Genomic DNA, 20,725 nt, shown 5'->3' on the forward strand with positions numbered 1-20,725 from the left:
CTCACCTGCTGTAGAATAATATAATACACACCTCACCGGCTGGAGAATAATATAATACACACCTCACCTGCTGGAGAATAATATAATACACACCTCACCTGCTGGAGAATAATATAATACACACCTCACCTACTTGAGAATAATACAATACACACCTCACCTGCTGGAGAATAATATAATACACACCTCACCAGCTGGAGAATAATACAATACACACCTCACCTGCTAATAATATAATACACACCTCACCTGCTGGAGAATAATATAATACACCCCTCACCTGCTGGAGAATAATATAATACACACCTCACCAGCTGGAGAATAATATAATACACACCTCACCTGCTGGAGAATAATATAATACACACCTCACCTGCTGGAGAATAATATAATACACACCTCACCAGCTGGAGAATAATATAATACACACCTCACCTGCTGGAGAATAATATAATACACACCTCACCTGCTGGAGAATAATACAATACACACCTCACCTGCTGGAGAATAATATAATATACATCTCACCTGCTAATAATATAATACACACCACACCTGCTGGAGAATAATATAATACACACCACACCTGCTGGAGAATAATATAATACACACCTCACCTGCTGGAGAATAATATAATACACACCTCACCTGCTGGAGAATAATATAATATACATCTCACCTGCTGGAGAATAATATAATACACACCTCACCAGCTGGAGAATAATATAATACACACCTCACCTGCTGGAGAATAATATAATACACACCTCTCCTGCTGGAGAATAATATAATACACACCTCACCTGCTGGAGAATAATATAATACACACCTCACCTGCTGGAGAATAATATAATACACACCTCACCGGCTGGAGAATAATATAATACACACCACACCGGCTGGAGAATAATATAATACACCCCTCACCGGCTGGAGAATAATATAATACACCCCTCACCTGTTGGAGAATAATATAATACACACCTCACCGGCTGGAGAATAATATAATACACACCACACCGGCTGGAGAATAATATAATACACACCTCACCTGCTGGAGAATAATATAATACACACCTCACCTGTTGGAGAATAATATAATACACACCTCACCTGCTGGAGAATAATATAACACACACCTCACCTGCTGGAAAATAATATAATACACACCGCACCAGCTGGAGAATAATATAATACACACCTCACCTGCTGGAGAATAATATAATACACACCTTACCAGCTGGAGAATAATATAATACACACCTCACCTGCTGGAGAATAATATAATACACACCTCACCTGCTGGAGAATAATACAATACACACCTCACCTGCTAATAATATAATACACACCACACCTGCTGGAGAATAATATAATACACACCTCACCTGCTGGAGAATAATATATACCTCACCTGCTGGAGAATAATACAATACACACCTCACCTGCTGGAGAATAATACAATACACACCTCACCTGCTGGAGAATAATATAATACACACCTCACCTGCTGGAGAATAATATAATACACACCTCACCTGCTGGAGAATAATATAATACACCCCTCACCTGCTGGAGAATAATATAATACACACCTCACCTGCTGGAGAATAATATAATACACCCCTCACCTGCTGGGAGAATAATATAATACACCCCTCACCTGCTGGAGAATAATATAATACACACCTCACCTGCTGGAGAATAATATAATACACCCCTCACCTGCTGGAGAATAATATAATACACACCTCACCTGCTGGAGAATAATATAATGCACACCTCACCAGCTGGAGAATAATATAATACACCCCTCACCTGCTGGAGAATAATATAATACACACCACACTTGCTGGAGAATAATATAATACACCCCTCACGTGCTGGAGAATAATATAATACACACCTCACCTGCTGGAAAATAATATAATACACACCATACCTGCTGGAGAATAATACAATACACACCTCACCTGCTGGAGAATAATATAATACACACCTCACCTGCTGGAGAATAATATAATATACACCTCACCAGCTGGAGAATAATATAATACACACCTCACCTGCTGGAGAATAATATAATACACACCTCACCAGCTGGAGAATAATATAATACACACCTCACCTGCTGGAGAATAATATAATACACACCACACCTGCTGGAGAATAATACAATACACACCTCACCTGCTGGAGAATAATATAATACACACCTCACCTGCTGGAGAATAATATAATACACACCTCACCTGCTGGAGAATAATATAATACACACCTCACCTGCTGGAGAATAATATAATACACACCTCACCTGCTGGAGAATAATATATTACACACCTCACCTGCTGGAGAATAATATAATACACAACTCACCTGCTGGAGAATAATATAATACACACCACACCTGCTGGAGAATAATATATTACACACCTCACCTGCTGGAGAATAATATAATACACACCTCACCTGCTGGAGAATAATATAATACACCCCTCACCTGCTGGAGAATAATATAATACACCCCTCACCTGCTGGAGAATAATATAATACACACCTCACCTGCTGGAGAATAATATAATACACACCTCACCTGCTGGAGAATAATATAATGCACACCTCACCAGCTGGAGAATAATATAATACACCCCTCACCTGCTGGAGAATAATATAATACACACCACACCTGCTAATAGTATAATACACACCTCACCTGCTGGAGAATAATATAATACACACCACACCTGCTGGAGAATAATATAATACACACCTCACCTGCTGGAGAATAATATAAAACACACCACACCGGCTGGAGAATAATATAATACACACCACACCTGCTGGAGAATAATATAATACACACCTCACCTGCTGGAGAATAATATAATACACACCTCACCTGCTGGAGAATAATATAATACACACCTCACCTGCTGGAGAATAATATAATACACACCACACCTGCTGGAGAATAATATAAAACACACCACACCGGCTGGAGAATAATATAATACACACCACACCTGCTGGAGAATAATATAATACACACCACACCTGCTGGAGAATAATATAATACACATCTCACCTGCTGGAGAATAATATAATACACACCTCACCTGCTGGAGAATAATATAATACACACCACACCTGCTGGAGAATAATATAAAACACACCACACCGGCTGGAGAATAATATAATACACACCACACCTGCTGGAGAATAATATAATACACACCTCTCCTGCTGGAGAATGATATAATACACACCACACCTGCTGGAGAATAATATAATACACACCTCACCTGCTGGAGAATAATATAATACACACCACACCTGCTGGAGAATAATATAAAACACACCACACCTGCTGGAGAATAATATAATACACACCACACCTGCTGGAGAATAATATAATACACACCACACCTGCTGGAGAATAATATAATACACATCTCACCTGCTGGAGAATAATATAATACACACCTCACCTGCTGGAGAATAATATAATACACACCACACCTGCTGGAGAATAATATAAAACACACCACACCGGCTGGAGAATAATATAATACACACCACACCTGCTGGAGAATAATATAATACACACCTCTCCTGCTGGAGAATGATATAATACACACCACACCTGCTGGAGAATAATATAATACACACCTCACCTGCTGGAGAATAATATAATACACACCACACCTGCTGGAGAATAATATAATACACACCTCACCTGCTGGAGAATAATATAATACACACCTCACCTGCTGGAGAATAATATAATACACACCACACCTGCTGGAGAATAATATAATACACACCTCACCTGCTGGAGAATAATATAATACACACCTCACCTGCTGGAGAATAATATAATACACACCACACCTGCTGGAGAATAATATAAAACACACCACACCGGCTGGAGAATAATATAAAACACACCACACCTGCTGGAGAATAATATAATACACACCTCTCCTGCTGGAGAATAATATATTACACACCTCACCTGCTGGAGAATAATATAATATGCATAATAATACTTTTTTTATTTTATTATTGAAAATATATTTCTGTTTTTATAGTATATAAGTGTTGCAGCTACATATAGAAAATTGAGCTGGATTGGATGTCGATCAATGACGTCACAATGGGATGGAATTCTATTCATGACATCACAATGGGATCCTGTTCTTTTAGAGCCTCAGCGCAGACGTCAGTTCTCCCATTCCTGCAGCAGCTCCACACAGAGGACTTTGGTTGTCCACGACTTCAGGAGGAGCACGACTCAGACCAGGAGGAGAAGCCATCATGAGATTTCATAGGCGTCGCGATCATCACTAGCAGCTGCTGGTTATCACCTTATCAGCCTCCATGTTGTTTGGCATATTTCTTCTAGCCGGACTGAGGACATTTGTTGAAAAGTAGAGAACAATGTTTTGTAATCCTACCTTCCATGATGAGACATCAACCATAGTAAAAGGTTAGTGGCACAGGAGAGAAGAACATAGAAGGGGATTTATGAAATCCGACATGTTATACTCTTGTCTTAAGCCAAAACCCTGCCATCTGTAGGCCATCTATTCACCAAAATTTACAAATTCCCCCAGCTATGAGCTGGCATAGATTTCAGCTACAATGGACACCAGTTACTTGGCAAAAAACTATTTATAAACAGATCCTCTGGAAAATACTTATAATATTTCCCACTTCAAAGAATACAGTGGGCCAAAAGGCAAAGACCACATCAATGTGCACTTTATTAAAGGGGAGCTGTGCTTTTAAGTAACTTGTTAGAATAAGCTGCTTTGGGTGTATGAGATATAACACTATTTCCGGTCAATATATAACGTGTATCTGCACTGGTTCTCCAGTTTTCCCCTCTGCAAGCTCTTTCATTAACTTGCAAATGACTGTAAACTTCTAGGAGGAGACTTGCCGATATAATGTCTCCAATACACTACACACAGAAAAGAAGATTTCCTTTCTTCTCTCCAGCTTTTGTAAGCACACAGACATGTTAATATATCTGAACAGGTGGCTGGGTGTTATAGGGCAGGAGGAGCTGATCAGATATCTAAACATTTTTTTGGGAAACATTTCAGTAAAATTTGCATTTTATTAATTGAAATCCCTGATGTTTCTGTACAAATATCCCAGTGTGTGGTCCTAGTAGTGATTGATAGTCCTCCCTGTCTGATGTGCATGTAGAACCAGCTGTCAATCACTTGTAGGTCCACCCCTGGACATACATGAGTCTGCTCAGCTTCTCTATATTATCGTTTCCATAGATCACACTGCACGTACAACATGACAGCTTCCCTTTAACATGTTAAATGTCATTTGAGGTGAGCAGGCAGCAGTATGTCTGTGCCTGCCTCTATCTCCTCCCTCCTCCCCACTCCATAGACTCTTATGAGCAGCAACTTTTATCTCATTGCTTATTAAAATGGAAATCTGTAGTCACTGAATAAAGATTTTTCCTGTAAATTCAGAGTAAAGAGCAATCCAGAAGGCGGAATAAATCAATTTTTCTAATTGGATACTGGAAAATGCACAATATTTTATTACAACCCTCATCTGCTGCAGATTATTACAGTATAGATAAAAAATTATTTTATATAATAAAATAAGTTTCCTTATAGCATGTGTGCTGCAGCTACTTATAGAAAACGGAACCTTGATTGGATATCGATCAATGACATCACAATGGGATGGAATTCTATGCATGACATCACAATGGGATGGAATTCTATGCATGACATCACAATGGTATCCTCTTCTTTAGGAGCCTCAGCGATGAGGTCAGGCCTCCCATTCCTGCAGCAGCTCTACACAGAGGACATTGGTTGTCCACGACTTCAGGAGGAACACGACTCAGACCAGGAGGAGATGCATGATTAGGAATCCTACTTTCCAGACAAGACATCAACCATAGTAATGTAACACTTCTTTAATCTTCTAAGGAGACTGTAGGTCAAGAGTATTTTCTAATCATGTATATATGTAATGTATATGTTGCCAAGTCTCTTCTCAATTCGTATTGTGATATTAAATTTGATGTGTTTGACCCATTACTCGGCATATGTTATAGTAAAAATTTTTAAGTAATTTTCCAGGATTTGTTAAAAAAAATGTCCAAAGAGTAGTGAAAAACAAAAAATCATTACTTATCTTTTGTATTTAAATATTTTTATTAAAATTTTTATAAAACTGGGAGTTGGATAGTGAGGGGGAACAAGAAAAGGGAGGGGAAAAGGTTAAATGTACATAGGGGAAGGGTAAGGGTCATAAAAAAATAGAGAACCCTTGTAACAATGCATACATTAATAAGTATACAAAATACTAATGTCAATAAGAAGCACAATAATGCTGAACCTTTAAGGAGGAGATACAAGAAGGCGGTCTAGTCCAACCACTTAAGGAGGTGCATGAGAGAAATTTAAACTCGTCTAAATTTACTGTTCCAGACATTCCACTTATTTAGTATAGGCGAGAATATTATTGTTACTAACTGCAAACCTTCATTCGAAAGCATTAAGTTGGTAGATTTTGTCTAGGACATCTGAAAATTTAGGAGGGTCAGGCTTCTTCCAAAAGTAAGCCAAGTTATTTTTAACTACCAAAAGGATGTGAATAACTACCTTTCTCACCAACGGGTATAATTGATAAAAGTCCAAAGAAAGCAATGCTTTTTGGGGAATCAGGGTAAAATTGTCTGTAAAGGAATCAATATGACGAGAAACCTGGAGCCACAGACGTTTTATTTTCGGGCAACACCAAAAGATGTGGAAAAGATTCCCCTGTTGTCCGCATCCTCTCCTGGTTAATATGGGAGTGTCTGATAGGCGTGTAATACCACTTGGTAAGTAGTTTGAAATAAGATTCGTGAAGAGTCATTGATACGGTAGATTTATACGTATTTTTTATGGCGATGTCCCATTGCTCAATCGGAACAACAGTCCCAAGGTCGGTCTCCTATCTCCTTAAATATATGATCTTGCAAGAGAGTTCCTCTGTGTTGAAAAAGGAGTATATATTCCTTAAGCTCCAGGTATTTTTATTATTTAGGCTGCACAGCAGTGAAGACACAATTTCTTAATTAAATGCTTTGCCTAATAGGATTTTTTGTACCTTATCTTTCAGCATTAAGAAAGGGATAAATTCAGAGGAAGGGACATTATATTTGGCTTTTATTTCGCTGAATGTGAGAAAATTAGACACATCGTTTATGTTTTTTATTTTTTTAATACCTAAATTACTCCAGATTTCTGAGAGAAGGAAGTCAAATATTAAAGCCACTACACAAAGCGGAAACCTCAAGGCTTGTTCAACTTTGCTACATTTTTTATATGGTTTGATCAGTGATCTCCATGCAGAAATGATGGGACTGAAAATAGGATGGGAAGATACCTTTCGAGGCTCTTGAAACAAGAAGTAGAAAAGCAACTGTTTTAGAGAGCTAAATTTACTTATGTCTCTCTCCAGGTAAGAGCCAATATCAGCTCTGCTTAATTAATAAGGCCATATAGTATGCATGCAGGTTAGGCATGCTTGTACCTCCTCTGCTCTTATGTTTATATAGAATTTCTGCTGGCACCCTAGGCCTCCTGTCATTCCACACGAATGATTTTAGCAGATTTTGCAAATTTTGTATGGATTGAAACGGGAGAGTGATCGCGACCGTCCGAAAAAAAGAGTATTTTGGGCAGAATGATGGATTTCACAACCATCACCCTACCAAACATAGAGAGTTCAATTTGCCTGAAAAAGGAAATATCCTGAGAGACAGTTGCAAGTATTCCACTTAGATTTGCTTTGACAGTTGCTTGGCTAGAACTAGCTAAAGTGATTCCAAGATGAACATACCCTTTATCTTCCCAGGCAAACTCAGTACTTCTCTTTAGCTCCTCGATTTCCGTTTTAGTCATGTTGAGGGTCAAGAATTTTGACTTGTGAGAGCTAATCTTGAAATAAGAGGCCCTTGAAAACATTTCCAAGTCTGCAGCAAGTACTCTGATGGAATTCAAGGGGTCCAGTAGGGTCAAAAAGAGGCCGTCGGCAAATAGTCTAATTTTAAAACGACGGGAGGGGAAATCAAATCCTGCAATATTCTTATTGGATCTGATCTTTTCAGCCAGTGGCCCTATCGCTAATACAAAGAGCAAGGGTGACAAATTGCACCCCTGTCTTGTTCCATTCGAAATGGGGAATGAGTTTGAGAGGCAATTAGCATGAATTCTGGTGGTGGGGGCAGAATATAACGCAAAGACCAATGACAAGAATCCTTGGCTAAAACCGAATTTAGTTAAAGTTGCTTCCAGGTAAGACCAATTCAGCCTGTCAAAGGCCTTTTCTGCATCCAACACCAGAAACGCCGATCTAGTTTTGGATAGATTTGCCCTGGTAAGTAAATTCAAAACTCTCCTTGTATCATTCGCCACCTGACGTCCCTCTACAAAGCCAATCTGGTCATCGGAGAGCAATCGAGGGAGTATATTTTTTAACCATTCGGCAAGTAATTTAGAATAAATTTTATTGTCAATGTTTATGAGTGATATTGGCATGTAATTTTGCATCCTCTCCGGGTCCCCCCCGCTTTTGGAATCAGAACAATTACAGCTTCCAGCATCTCTTTTGGGAAGGAGCCCCAAGAGGACGCTGGATTTAATACTGAGACCATATGTGGGATCAAGGCTTTAGAAAAGGTCCTGAAATATTTGGAGGAGAAACCATCCGGTCCAGGCGATTTTTGGGTTTTTAATTTATTGATAACGGACAATAATTCCCCTTCCAAGAAGGGGCTGTCTATTTGCTCCAAGTCTGATTGAGTCAACCTGGGAAGGTTGATGTCCGCCAGGAAATTATTAATAGATTTGTGGTTTACAACAGGGGCCCCAGGGTCATCTTTAAGATTATACAAACGCTGGTAAAATTCTGCGAATGAGTTGGTAATATCTTTAGGGTGTGTTTTGGGTTCGCCCGAGAGGGAGACTATCTTGTTTATTCTTCTGTTAACTCTCCCCAGTTTCAGTTTCACCATCATGTATCTGGTGGGTCTGTTCAATGATGTGTAAGTCTTAAATTTTGAGGCCTTGATTACTGTCTCGCATTCTTGGCTAATTTCGAGTCTTAGGCTTTGTCTAAGTTTTAAGATTTACCCTTGAAGGGCATGGGAAGGAAGTGCCAAATTGTTTTGTTGTTCCTCTCTGTTATTGATCAGTTTTTGTAATGTGGCAATTTTTTCTCTGTTTTTCTTTTTATACCTCAAGGAAATCTGGATGAGATTTCCCCGTAATACAGCCTTGTGGGCGTTCCATAGTGTAAAAATATCAATTTCCTCTGATTGGTTTTCATTGAAGAAGTTGACAATATGATTTTCAATCTCTTGATGTGATGGGTTGTTTTTCCAGAGACAGGTATTCTCTGGGGATGGGCCTAGTGTGAATTGTGCTAAGACCGGGGAATGATCAGATAATGACTTGTTCAAGATTTTAATACTTTGAAACTTAGTCAATATAAAAATATTGGTAAGAATCAGATCAATTCGTGAGGATGTCATATGGACATCCGAATAGTGGGTGTATTCCCTTGAAGACGCACTAAGGCAGCGAAATGTGTCATAGTATTCATTTTGAATAAGTTAATTTTTTAGTACTGGGACCTTGTACCTGACCGATAAGGTAGAATCCAAGCTGCTGTTGGGTATTATGTTAAAGTCTCCAACCATGACAAGGTCCCCGGATTTCATTGTGTTAATTTTCTTTTGGAGTTTATTTAAGAAAGAAATTTGTCTTTTATTGGGAACAAAGGTGTTCACTACCGTGCAGAGCCTATTATTGAGGAGACAAACAAGGATGTGATATCTCCCCAAGAACAACAGACATCTCAATTCTTAATCTTTATCCCTGAAAGCTGGTTCCTCTCGGAGAAATGCTAGGAACCGCTGACCCTCCTGAGGGGTGTTGATAATGTGATTTTTATCGTGATACCAAATAATCAGTTTAGTGGGAAAGCCCCACCTGTAGGGGACTTTGAGTTCCCTGAGTTTTGTGGTAGTATCTTTAAAAGACCTGTGAGCATCCATCGTGGTTTTAGAAAAGTCAGAGGAAACCTTTATATTTCCATAAGGGTCTGGAAAGGAACCCCTGTCTCTAATAGCCCTCAATATTTTCTCCTTGGTGCCAAAAAATGGACTCTGAAAATGGTGGCCCTAGGCTTGTCTTGAGAAATCCCCCGTGTGCGAGGGAGACGGTGGATACGGTCAATATTTAACTCAAGGTCTGTTAAGTTGGGGACCAATTTCTTGAATAGGTGTTTTGTGTACCCTGAAAGACTCTCTGCTGAAATGGATTCCGGAATTAACTTCAATTATTTTGTCTATTTCAATCCTTGAGATCGGTTAGTTTATTTTTAAGAAATAAGACCTCTTCCTGAAGGACCAAATTCTGTTTGGAGAGAAATCTAGTGTCCTCCTCTACTGTAGTCAATCTTTTGTCATGCTTTTCAAGTTTTTGGTTAAAACTGTTACATGTGTCCTGAAGGGTCCTGGTTTGTGTTTCGAACCCTATTTTCATAGCGTCACTAAAGGATTTGAAAACCCTGCTAGAAAACCTTCTGTAGCTTGTTTAATAGAACCAAAATATTGGTCCAAATCAAATGAAGGGGTGCCACTGCCTTTATTGTTGTCACAGTTTTGTGTGTTCTTTTAACCCTCTGTCTATCCGGACTATTGTTAGGGGAATAATCATCTGAGAAACTTTCAGAATCCGCAGCACAAGAATGGGGTGTGCTCTCTTGAACATTATGAACTTTTCGTTTAGCCGAAATAGTGGTGTCCATCCCCACTAAAGGATAATTAATCAGATCTGGAGGGCTGGCTGCCCCTTTAGAGTTACCTTTAGAGGAGGGCATGTTAGTTTGAGATTTTGACACTGAATTTTTTAAACCAGACCCATTACCACCCTTAGTAGATTTACTATAGGTTGGAATCTGCAATTGTTTTAGAAAGGAAGACCTCGACTCATCTCCCTTCAATGGGGATCTCGATTTGCCCGAGCTTAACAGGCTAGGAAAGTCTTCATATGACTTTGAGATTGCCCCCATGTGTGACATAGACATTTTTTGAGCCTTAGTTTTGTTTCTCAGTATTGCAGCATCCATTTTGTTCAAGTGCCCCATGGCAGGGTTTATACGAGAATTAAGTGAAGTACTAGAATTCAATTTTTAGGAATAAGCTCAATGAGATGTGAAGTAGGTATTACTAGATTTCAGGAATATACGAGAATTATATAAGGTATGTATGAGATTTAAAAAAAAAAGTATGGATCCTGTCAGATCCTGTCAGATCCTGTAATTTTATAGGAACTGCTACCAATTTAGTTAGGGAGAAAGAAGCTGGTGAAAGTCCCTTTAAAAGCCAGATGTTGCACCGACAAGGTATCCTCTGGAAGAGTTATTCCTGCATAGAAAGAAGGACTTTATGTAAGGGATCCTAACTGAGCAATATGTAGGGTCCTCTGTGACTTAGTAACAAAGCCTGTTCATAAGAGATGAGTTTTCCCGCCTTTGAAATGTTTCCAGGTGATACAAGCACACCACTGGTACAATCTGCAATAAAGAAGTCCAACCCGGTGTAGCATATCACAGGATTCAACAGGGTACTCCCAAAAGGTAGAGAGGAGTCGCAGTAATGCATCAGGAGCCGTAGCCACTTCAGAGCAGGACCTGTGCTGCTTGTCCTGGTATTGCTGGCTGCAGGGGCTATTTTCACGTGCATTGAGACTCCTCGGAGAGTGGGCCCAACCCAGGCCCTTTGCGACTCCTCAGAGGATGGGCCCAATCCAGGCCCTTTGTGACTCCTCGGAGGGTGGGCCCAACTCAGGCCCTTTGCGACTCCAAACCCAGGCCCTTTGCGACTCCTCGGCCCACCCAGGCCCTTTACGACTCCTTGACCCAACCAAGGCTCTTTGTGCCTCCTCGGCCAACCCAGGCCCTTGGCGACTTGGAGTGTGGGCCCAACCCAGGCCCTTTTCGACTCAAAGTGTGGGCCCAACCCTGGCCCTTAGCAACTCCTCGGATGGTGAATAGAATATAATTGTAATACATTTCTTGTACTAAATCACAGTAATGACCAAAAGTGAAGATTTATCATTTAATATTATTTAGGCTTTTAGACCAAATCATTAGTGATATTGTCATTTTTTGTGACATCAAATAATAGGGTTGTTATAGACTATCTTCAGCATAATGTAACACTTGTTTAATCTTTTAAGTAGACTATAGATCAAGAGTATTTTCTAATCATGTATATATGTAATGTATATGTTGCCAAGTTTTTTCTTCTCAATTCGTATTGTGATATTAAATTTGATATGTTTGACCCATTACTCTGCACATAAGTTATAGTGATATTTTTAAGTGATTTTCCAGGATTTGTGAAAAAAATGTCCAAACAGTAGTGATAAACAAAAAGTCATTACTTATATTTTGAATCACAGCTCATTCTAATGCCACAGCTCCATTAATCCCATCAGTCTTTGGCAAGTTGCCTGCAGTGATGATGTTCTCTGCAGAAGTTGTAGGTATTATTTAAGTTGTACAGTATTCTTAAGAAATGGACACAGAGGAGGGAATACCAAAAATTATTACTTATCTTGTAATTCCACCTTAAACTCCATTGTTGCCGCCCGGTAGTACTGCCGTCTCTGTTAAGTACCCAACACCAATTGGGTCCCAACAGTGCTCTCTTGACAGATGTAGCTAGTCAATGACCTCTACATTCATGTGCCATAGGATATCTGGTGAAACTTGTGATTGGCAATACCTGTCACATGTGTATGTCAGCTGGCCAGTCCCAAATAAGTTTCAAAAGACCACAGAGTCCATTATAAGAGTAACTTGGTAGCAGTGTGGAGTTTTCAGGTAAATTCTAGATATGTTTTTAGTTTGATGCATTTCCTGTTTTATGGCCAGTTTTGATAATTTTTAGACAAAGACTTTAAAACATAGAAATTTGATATGTAACCTGATTAACACTCAGTTCACAGGCTAGAGGAGTCCTGAAGACAAAGATTACATGAATTCAAGGTTTCTTAAATTATGAGAAAATGGATGAAACTTTTTTGTGCTAAAATGGCATAAAACACACCTCTCTTGGAGATGGAAAGGACAGCTAAAGGGGTCATGGAGGAGGCTGATTTTTTCAATATATTTTTTACTAGGTGTGTCTGATCTATTCACTCATAATTTAGGAAAAGTAGCTAAGAGTAGACTGTAATTGTGATACATTTCTTGTACTAAATCACAGTATCGACCGAAAGTGAAGATTTATCATTTAATATTATTTAGGATTTTAGACCAAATCATTAGTGATATTGACATTTTTTGCGACTCAGGCCCTTTGCGACTCCTAGGAGGTGGGCCCAACCCAGGCCCTTTGTGAATCCTCGGAGGTGGGCCCAACCTAGGCCCTTTGCGACTCCCTGGATGGTGGACCCAACCCAGGCCCTTTGCGACTCCTCGGAGGGTGGGCCCAACTCAGGCCCTTTGCGACTCCTCGGAGGGTGGGCCCAACTCAGGCCCTTTGCGACTCCTAGGAGGGTGGGCCCAACCCATGCCCTTTGTGACTCATTGGAAGGTGAGCCCAACCCAGGCCCTTTGCTTCTCCTCAGAGGGTGGGCCTAACCCAGACCCTCTGCAACTCCTCAGAAGGTGGGCCCAACCCATGCCCTTTGCCACTCCTTGGGGGGTGGGCCCAACCCAGGCCCTTTGCGACTCCTCGGAGGGTGAGCCCAACCCAAACCCAGGCCCTTTGCGAAACCTCGGAGAATAGGCCCAACCCAGGTCCTTTGCTACTCTTCAGAGGGTGGGTCCAACCCAGGCCGGGTGGGTCCAACCCAGGCCCTTTATGACTCCTCTGCCAACCCAGGCCCTTTGCGACTCTCAGCCCAACCCAGGCCCTTTGTGACTCAGCCCAACCCAGGCCCTTTACGACTCCTTGTCCCAAGCCAGGCTCTTTGTGCCTCATCGGCCCAACCTAGGCCCTCTATGACTCCTCAGAGGGTGGACCCAACCCAGGCCCTTTGTGACTCCTCGGAGGTGGGCCCAACCCAGGCCCTTTACGACTCCTCCTAGGTTGGCCCAACCCAGGCCCTTTGTGACTTTTCGGAGGTGGGCCCAACCCAGGCCCTTTGCGACTCCCTGGAGGGTGGACCCAACCCAGGCCCTTTGCGACTCCTCAGAGGGTATGCCCAACTCAGGCCCTTTGCGACTCCTCAGAGGGTGGGCCCAGCTCAGGCCTTTTGCGACTCCTAGGAGGGTGGGCTCAACTCAGGCCCTTTGCGACTCCTCGGAGGGTGGACCCAACTCAGGCCCTTTGCGACTCCTCGCAGGGTGGGCCCAACTCAGGCACTTTGCGACTCCTTGGAGGTGGGCCCAACCCAGGCCCTTTGTGACTCCTCAGAGGTGGGCCCAACCCAGGCCCTTTGCGACTCCCCGGAGGGTTGACCCAACCCAGGCCCTTTGCGACTCCTCGGAGGGTGGGCCCAACTCAGGCTCTTTGCGACTTTTCAGAGGGTGGGCACAACTCAGGCCCTTTGCGACTCCTCGGAGGGTGGGCCAAGCTCAGGCCCTTTGCGACTCCTCGGAGGGTGGATCCAACTCAGGCCCTTTGCGACTCCTCGGAGGGTGGGCCCAACTCAGGCCCTTTGCGACTCCTCGGAGGTGGGCCCAACCCAGGCCCTTTGTGACTCCTCGTTGGTGGGCCCTACCCAGCCCCTTTGCAAATCCCCGGAGGGTGAACCCAACCCAGGCCCTTTGCGACTCCTCGGAGGGTGGACCCAACCCAAGCCCTTTGCGACTCCTCGGAAGGTGGGCGCAACTGAGGAAAATGATTTTCCAGTATTTGTGAAAAAATGTCCAAAGAGTAGTGAAAAACAAAAAATCATTACTTATATTTTGAATCACAGCTCATTCTAATGCCACAGCTCCATTAATCCCATCAGTCTTTGGCAAGTTGCCTACAGTGATGATGTTCTCTGCAGAAGTTGTAGGTATTATTAAGTTGTACAGTATTCTTACGAAATGGACACAGAGGAGGGAATACCAAAAATTATTGCTTACCTTGTAATTCCACCTTAAATTCCATTGTTGGCGCCCGGTAGTACTGTCGTCTCTGTTAAGTACCCAACAGCAATTGGGTCCCAACAGTGCTCTCTTGACAGATGTAGCTAGTCAATGACCTCTACATTCATGTGCCATAGCATATCTAGTGAAACTTGTGATTGGCAATACCTGTCACATGTGTATGTCAGCTTATCAGTCCCAAATAAGTTTCCAAAGCCCAGAGAGTCCATTATAATAGTAACTTGGTAGGAGTGTGGAGTTTTCAGGTAAATTCTAGATATGTTTTTAGTTTGATGAATTTCCTGTTTTATGGCCAGTTTTGATAATTTTTAGACAAAGTCTTTTAAATATAGAAATTTGACATGTAACTTGAATAACACTCAGTTCCAGGCTAGAGGAGCCCTGAAGACAATGATTACATGAATTCAAGGTTTCTTAAATCATGAGGAAATGGATGAAACTTTTTTGTGCTAAAATGGCATAAAACACACCTCTCTTGGAGATGGAAAGGACAGCTAAAGGGGTCATGGAGGAGGCTGATTTTTTCAATGTATTTTTTACTAGGTGTGTCTGATCTGTTAGCTCATAATTTAGGAAACTTAGCTAAGAGTAGACTGTAATTGTGACACATTTCTTGTACTAAATCACAGTATTGACCAAAAGTGAAGATTTATCATTTAATATTATTTAGGCTTTTAGACCAAATCATTAGTTATATTGTCATTTTTTGTGATATCAAATAATAGGGTTGTTATAGACTATCTTAAGCATAATGTAGCACTTGTTTAATCTTTTAAGTAGACTATAGGTCAAGAGTATTTTCTAAACATGTATATATGTAATGTATATGTTGCCAAGTTTTTTATTCTCAATTCGTATTAAGATGTTAAATTTGATATGTTTGTCCCATTACTCTGCACATAAGTTATAGTTATATTTTAAGTGATTTTCCAGGATTTGTGAAAAAAATGTCCAAAGAGTAGTAAAAAACAAAAAGTCATTACTTATATTTTGAGTCACAGCTCATTCTAATGCCACAGCTCCATTAATCCCATCAGTCTTTGGCAAGTTGCCTGCAGTGATGATGTTCACTGCAGAAGTTGTAGGTATTGTTTAAGTTGTCCAGTATTCTTAAGAAATGGACACAGAAGAGGGAATACCAAAAATTATTGCTTACCTTGTAATTCCACCTTAAACTCCATTGTTGCCGCCCAGTAGTACTGCCGTCTCTGTTAAGTACCCAACAGCAATTGGGTCCCAACAGTGATCTCTTGACAGATGTAGCTAGTCAATGACCTCTACATTCTTGTGCCATAGGATATCTGGTGAAACTTCTGATTGGCAATACCTGTCACATGTGTATGTCAGCTTACCAGTCCCAGATAAGTTTCCAAAGACGACAGAGTCCATTATAATAGTAACTTGGTAGCACTGTGGAGATTTCAGGTAAATTCTAGATATGTTTTTAGTTTGATGCATTTCCTGCTTTGTGGCCAGTTTTGATAATTTTTAGACAATGTCATTAAAATATAGAAATTTGATATGTAACCTGAATAACAACTCAGTTCACAGGCTAGAGGAGGCCTGAAGACAAAGATTACATGAATTCAAGGTTTCTTAAATTATGAGAAAATGGATGAAACTTTTTTGTGCTAAAATGGCATAAAACACACCTCTCTTGGAGATGGAAAGGACAGCTAAAGGGGTCATGGAGGAGGCTGATTTTTTGAATATATTTTTTACTAGGTGTGTCTGATCTATTCGCTCATAATTTAGGAAAAGTAGCTAAGAGTAGACTGTAATTGTGATACATTTCTTGTAATAAATCACAGTATTGACCAAAAGTGAAGATTTATCATTTAATATTATTTTGGCTTTCAGACCAAATCATTAGTGATATTGTCATTTTTTGTGACTCAGGCCCTTTGCGACTCGTAGGAGGTGGGCCCAACCCAGGCCCTTTGTGACTCCTCGGAGGTGGGCCCAACCAAGGCCCTTTACGACTCCTCGGAGGTGGGCCCAACCCAGGCCCTTTGTAATGCCTTGGAGGTGGGACCAACCCAGGCCCTTTGCGACTCCCCGGAGGGTGGACCCAACCCAGGCCCTTTGCGACTCCTCAGAGGGTATGCCCAACTCAGGCCCTTTGTGACTCCTCGGAGGGTGGGCCCAACTCAGGCCCTTTGCGACTCCTAGGAGGGTGGGCCCAACTCAGGCCCTTTGCGACTCCTCGGAGGGTGGACCCAACTCAGGCCCTTTGCGACTCCTCGGAGGGTGGGACCAACCCAGGCTCATTGCGACTCCTTGGAGGGTGGGCCCAAATCAGGCCCTTTGCGACTCCCCGGGGGGTGTACCCAACCCAGGCCCTTTGCGACTCCTCGGAGGGTGGGTCCAACTCACGCCCTTTGCGACTCCTCGGAGGGTGGGCCCAACTCAGGCCCTTTGCAACTCTAAGGAGGGTGGGCCCAACTCAGGCCCTTTGCGACTCCTCGGAGGGTGGACCCAACCCAGGCCCTTTGCAACTCCTTGGAGGGTGGGCCCTACTCAGGCCCTTTGCGACTCCTCGGAGGTGGGCCCAACCCAGTCCCTTTGTGACTCCTCGGAGGTGGGCCCAACCCAGGCCCTTTGCGACTCCTCGGAGGATGGACCCAACTCAGGCCCTTTGCGACTCCTCGGAGGGTGGGCCCAACCCAGGCTCTTTGCGACTCCTCGGAGGGTGGGCCCAACTCAGGCCCTTTGTGACTCCCCGGAGGGTGGACCCAACCCAGGCCCTTTGCGACTCCTCGAAGGGTGGGTCCAACTCAGGCCCTTTGCGACTCCTCGGAGGGTGTGCCCAACTCAGGCCCTTTGCGACTCCTCGGAGGGTGGGCCCAACCCAGGCCCTTTGTGACTCCTCGGAGGTGGGCCCAACCCAGGCCCTTTGCGACTCCTCAGAGGTGGGCCCAATCCAGGCCCTTTGTGACTCCTCGGAGGTGGGCCCAACCCAGGCCTTTTGTGACTCCCCGGAGGGTGGACCCAATCCACGCCCTTTGCGACTCCTCGGAGGGTGGGCCCAACTCAGGCCCTTTGCGACTCCTCGGAGCGTGGGCCCAACTAAGGCCCTTTGCGACTCCTAGGAGGGTGGGCCCAACTCAGGCCCTTTGCGACTCCTTGGAGGGTGGACCCAACCCAGGCCCTTTGCGACTCCTCAGAGGGTGGGCCCAACTCAGGCCCTTTGCGACTCCTCGGAGGTGGGCCCAACCCAGGCCCTTTGTGACTCCTCGGAGGTGGGCCCAAACCAGGCCCTTTGCGACTCCTTGGAGGGTGGAACCAACCCAGGCCCTTTGCGACTCCTCGGAGGTGGGCCCAATCCAGGCCCTTTGTGACTCCTCGGAGGTGGGCCCAACCCAGGCCTTTTGCGACTCCCCGGAGGGTGGACCCAATCCAGGATATTTGCGACTCCTCGGAGGGTGGGCCCAACACAGGCCCTTTGCGACTCCTCGGAGCGTGGGCCCAAATAAGACCCTTTGCGAATCCTAGGAGGGTGGGCCCAACTCAGGCCCTTTGCGACTCCTTGGAGGGTGGACCCAACCCAGGCCCTTTGCGACTCTTCGGAGGTGGGCCCAAACCAGGCCCTTTGCGACTCCTTGGAGGGTCGGCCCAACTCAGGCCCTTTGCGACTCCTCGGAGTGTGGGCCCAACTCAGGCCCTTTGCGACTTCTAGGAGGGTGGGCCCAACTCAGACCATTTGCCGCTCCCCGGAGGGTGGACCCAACCCAGGCCCCTTTCGTCTCCTCGGAGGGTGGGCCCAACTCAGGCCCTTTGCAACTCCTCGGAGGGTGGGCCCAACACAGGCCCTTTGCGACTCATTGGAGTGTGAGCCCAAACCAGGCCCTTTGCTTCTCCTTAGAGGGTGGGCCTAACCCAGACCCTCTGCAACTCCTCAGAAGGTGGGCCCAACCCATGCCCTTTGCCACTCCTTGGGGGGTGGGCCCAACCCAGGCCCTTTGCGACTCCTCGGAGGTGGGCCCAACCCAGGCCCTTTGCGACTCCCCGGAGGGTGGACCCAATCCAGGCCCTTTGCGACTCCTCGGAGGGTGTGCCCAACTCAGGCCCTTTGCGACTCCTCGGAGCGTGGGCCCAACTAAGGCCCTTTGTGACTCCTAGGAGGGTGGGCCCAACTCAGGCCCTTTGCGACTCCTTGGAGGGTGGACCCATCCCAGGCCCTTTGCGACTCCTCGGAGGGTGGGCCCAACTCAGGCCCTTTGCGACTCCTCGGAGGTGGGCCCAACCGAGGCCCTTTGTGACTCCTCGGAGGTGGGCCCAAACCAGGCCCTTTGCGACTCCTTGGAGGGTGGACCCAACCCAGGCCCTTTGCGACTCCTCGGAGGGTGGGCCCAACTCAGGCCCTTTGCGACTCCCCGGGGGGTGGACCCAACCCAGGCCCTTTGCGACTCCTCGGAGGGTGGGTCCAACTCAGGCCCTTTGCGACTCCTTGGAGGGTGGGCCTAACTTAGGCCCTTTGTGACTCTTAGGAGGGTGGGCCCAACTCAGGCCCTTTGCGACTCCTCAGAGGGTGGGCCCTACTCAGGGCCTTTGCGACTCCTCGGAGGTGGGCCCAACCCAGGCCCTTTGCGACTTCTCGGAGGTGGGCCCAACCCAGGCCCTTTGCGACTCCTCGGAGGTGGGCCCAACCCAGGCCCTTTGCGACTCCTCGGAGGGTGGACCCATCTCAGGCCCTTTGCGACTCCTCTGAGGGTGGGCCCAACCCAGGCTCTTTGCGACTCATTGGAGGGCGGGCCCAACTCAGGCCCTTTGCGACTCCCCGGAGGGTGGACCCATCCCAGGCCCTTTGCGACTCCTCGGAAGGTGGGTCCAACTCAGGCCCTTTGCGACTCCTCGGAGGTGGGCCCAACCCAGGCCCTTTGCGACTCCTCGGAGGGTGGGCCCAACTCAGGCCCTTTGCGACTCTTAGGAGGGTGTGCCCAACTCAGGCTCTTTGCGACTCCTCGGAGGGTGGGCCCAACCCAGGCCCTTTCTGACTCCTCGGAGGTGGGCCCAACCCAGGCCCTTTGCGACTCCTCAGAGGTGGGCCCAATCCAGGCCCTTTGTGACTCCTCGGAGGTGGGCCCAACCCAGGCCCTTTGCGACTCCTCGGAGGGTGGGCCCAACTTAGGCCCTTTGTGACTCTTAGGAGGGTGGGCCCAACTCATGCCCTTTGCGACTCCTCAGAGGGTGAGCCCTACTCAGGGCCTTTGCGACTCCTCGGAGGTGGGCCCAACCCAGGCCCTTTGTGACTCCTCGGAGGTGGGCCCAACCCAGGCCCTTTGCGACTCCTCGGAGGTGGGCCCAACCCAGGCCCTTTGCGACTCCTCGGAGGGTGGACCCATCTCAGGCCCTTTGCGACTCCTCGGAGGGTGGGCCCAACCCAGGCTCTTTGCGACTCATTGGAGGGTGGGCCCAACTCAGGCCCTTTGCGACTCCCCGGAGGGTGGACCCATCCCAGGCCCTTTGCGACTCCTCGGAAGGTGGGTCCAACTCAGGCCCTTTGCGTCTCCTCGGAGGGTGGGCCCAACTCAGGCCCTTTGCGACTCTTAGGAGGGTGTGCCCAACTCAG

At 45.0% G+C, this 20,725-nt stretch overlaps 1 protein-coding gene across 1 annotated transcript in view; it reads left to right on the forward strand.

Moving 5' to 3' along the window:
• Positions 1-4,354: 4,354 nt before the first annotated feature.
• Positions 4,355-20,725, forward strand: part of LOC141088482 (nucleolar protein 14-like) — a 397,129-nt gene continuing 380,758 nt past the window's right edge. Inside the window, exons 1-2 of the mRNA XM_073574573.1 lie at positions 4,355-4,489; positions 5,795-5,943. The gene's annotated coding sequence lies outside the window, so the exon portion shown is untranslated. The remainder of the gene's footprint in view (positions 4,490-5,794; positions 5,944-20,725) is intronic.

Source organism: Dendrobates tinctorius, unplaced genomic scaffold (assembly GCF_039654945.1).
Source record: "Dendrobates tinctorius isolate UK_male_01 unplaced genomic scaffold, ASM3965494v1 ptg000039l, whole genome shotgun sequence".
Classification (NCBI taxonomy): domain Eukaryota; kingdom Metazoa; phylum Chordata; class Amphibia; order Anura; family Dendrobatidae; genus Dendrobates; species Dendrobates tinctorius.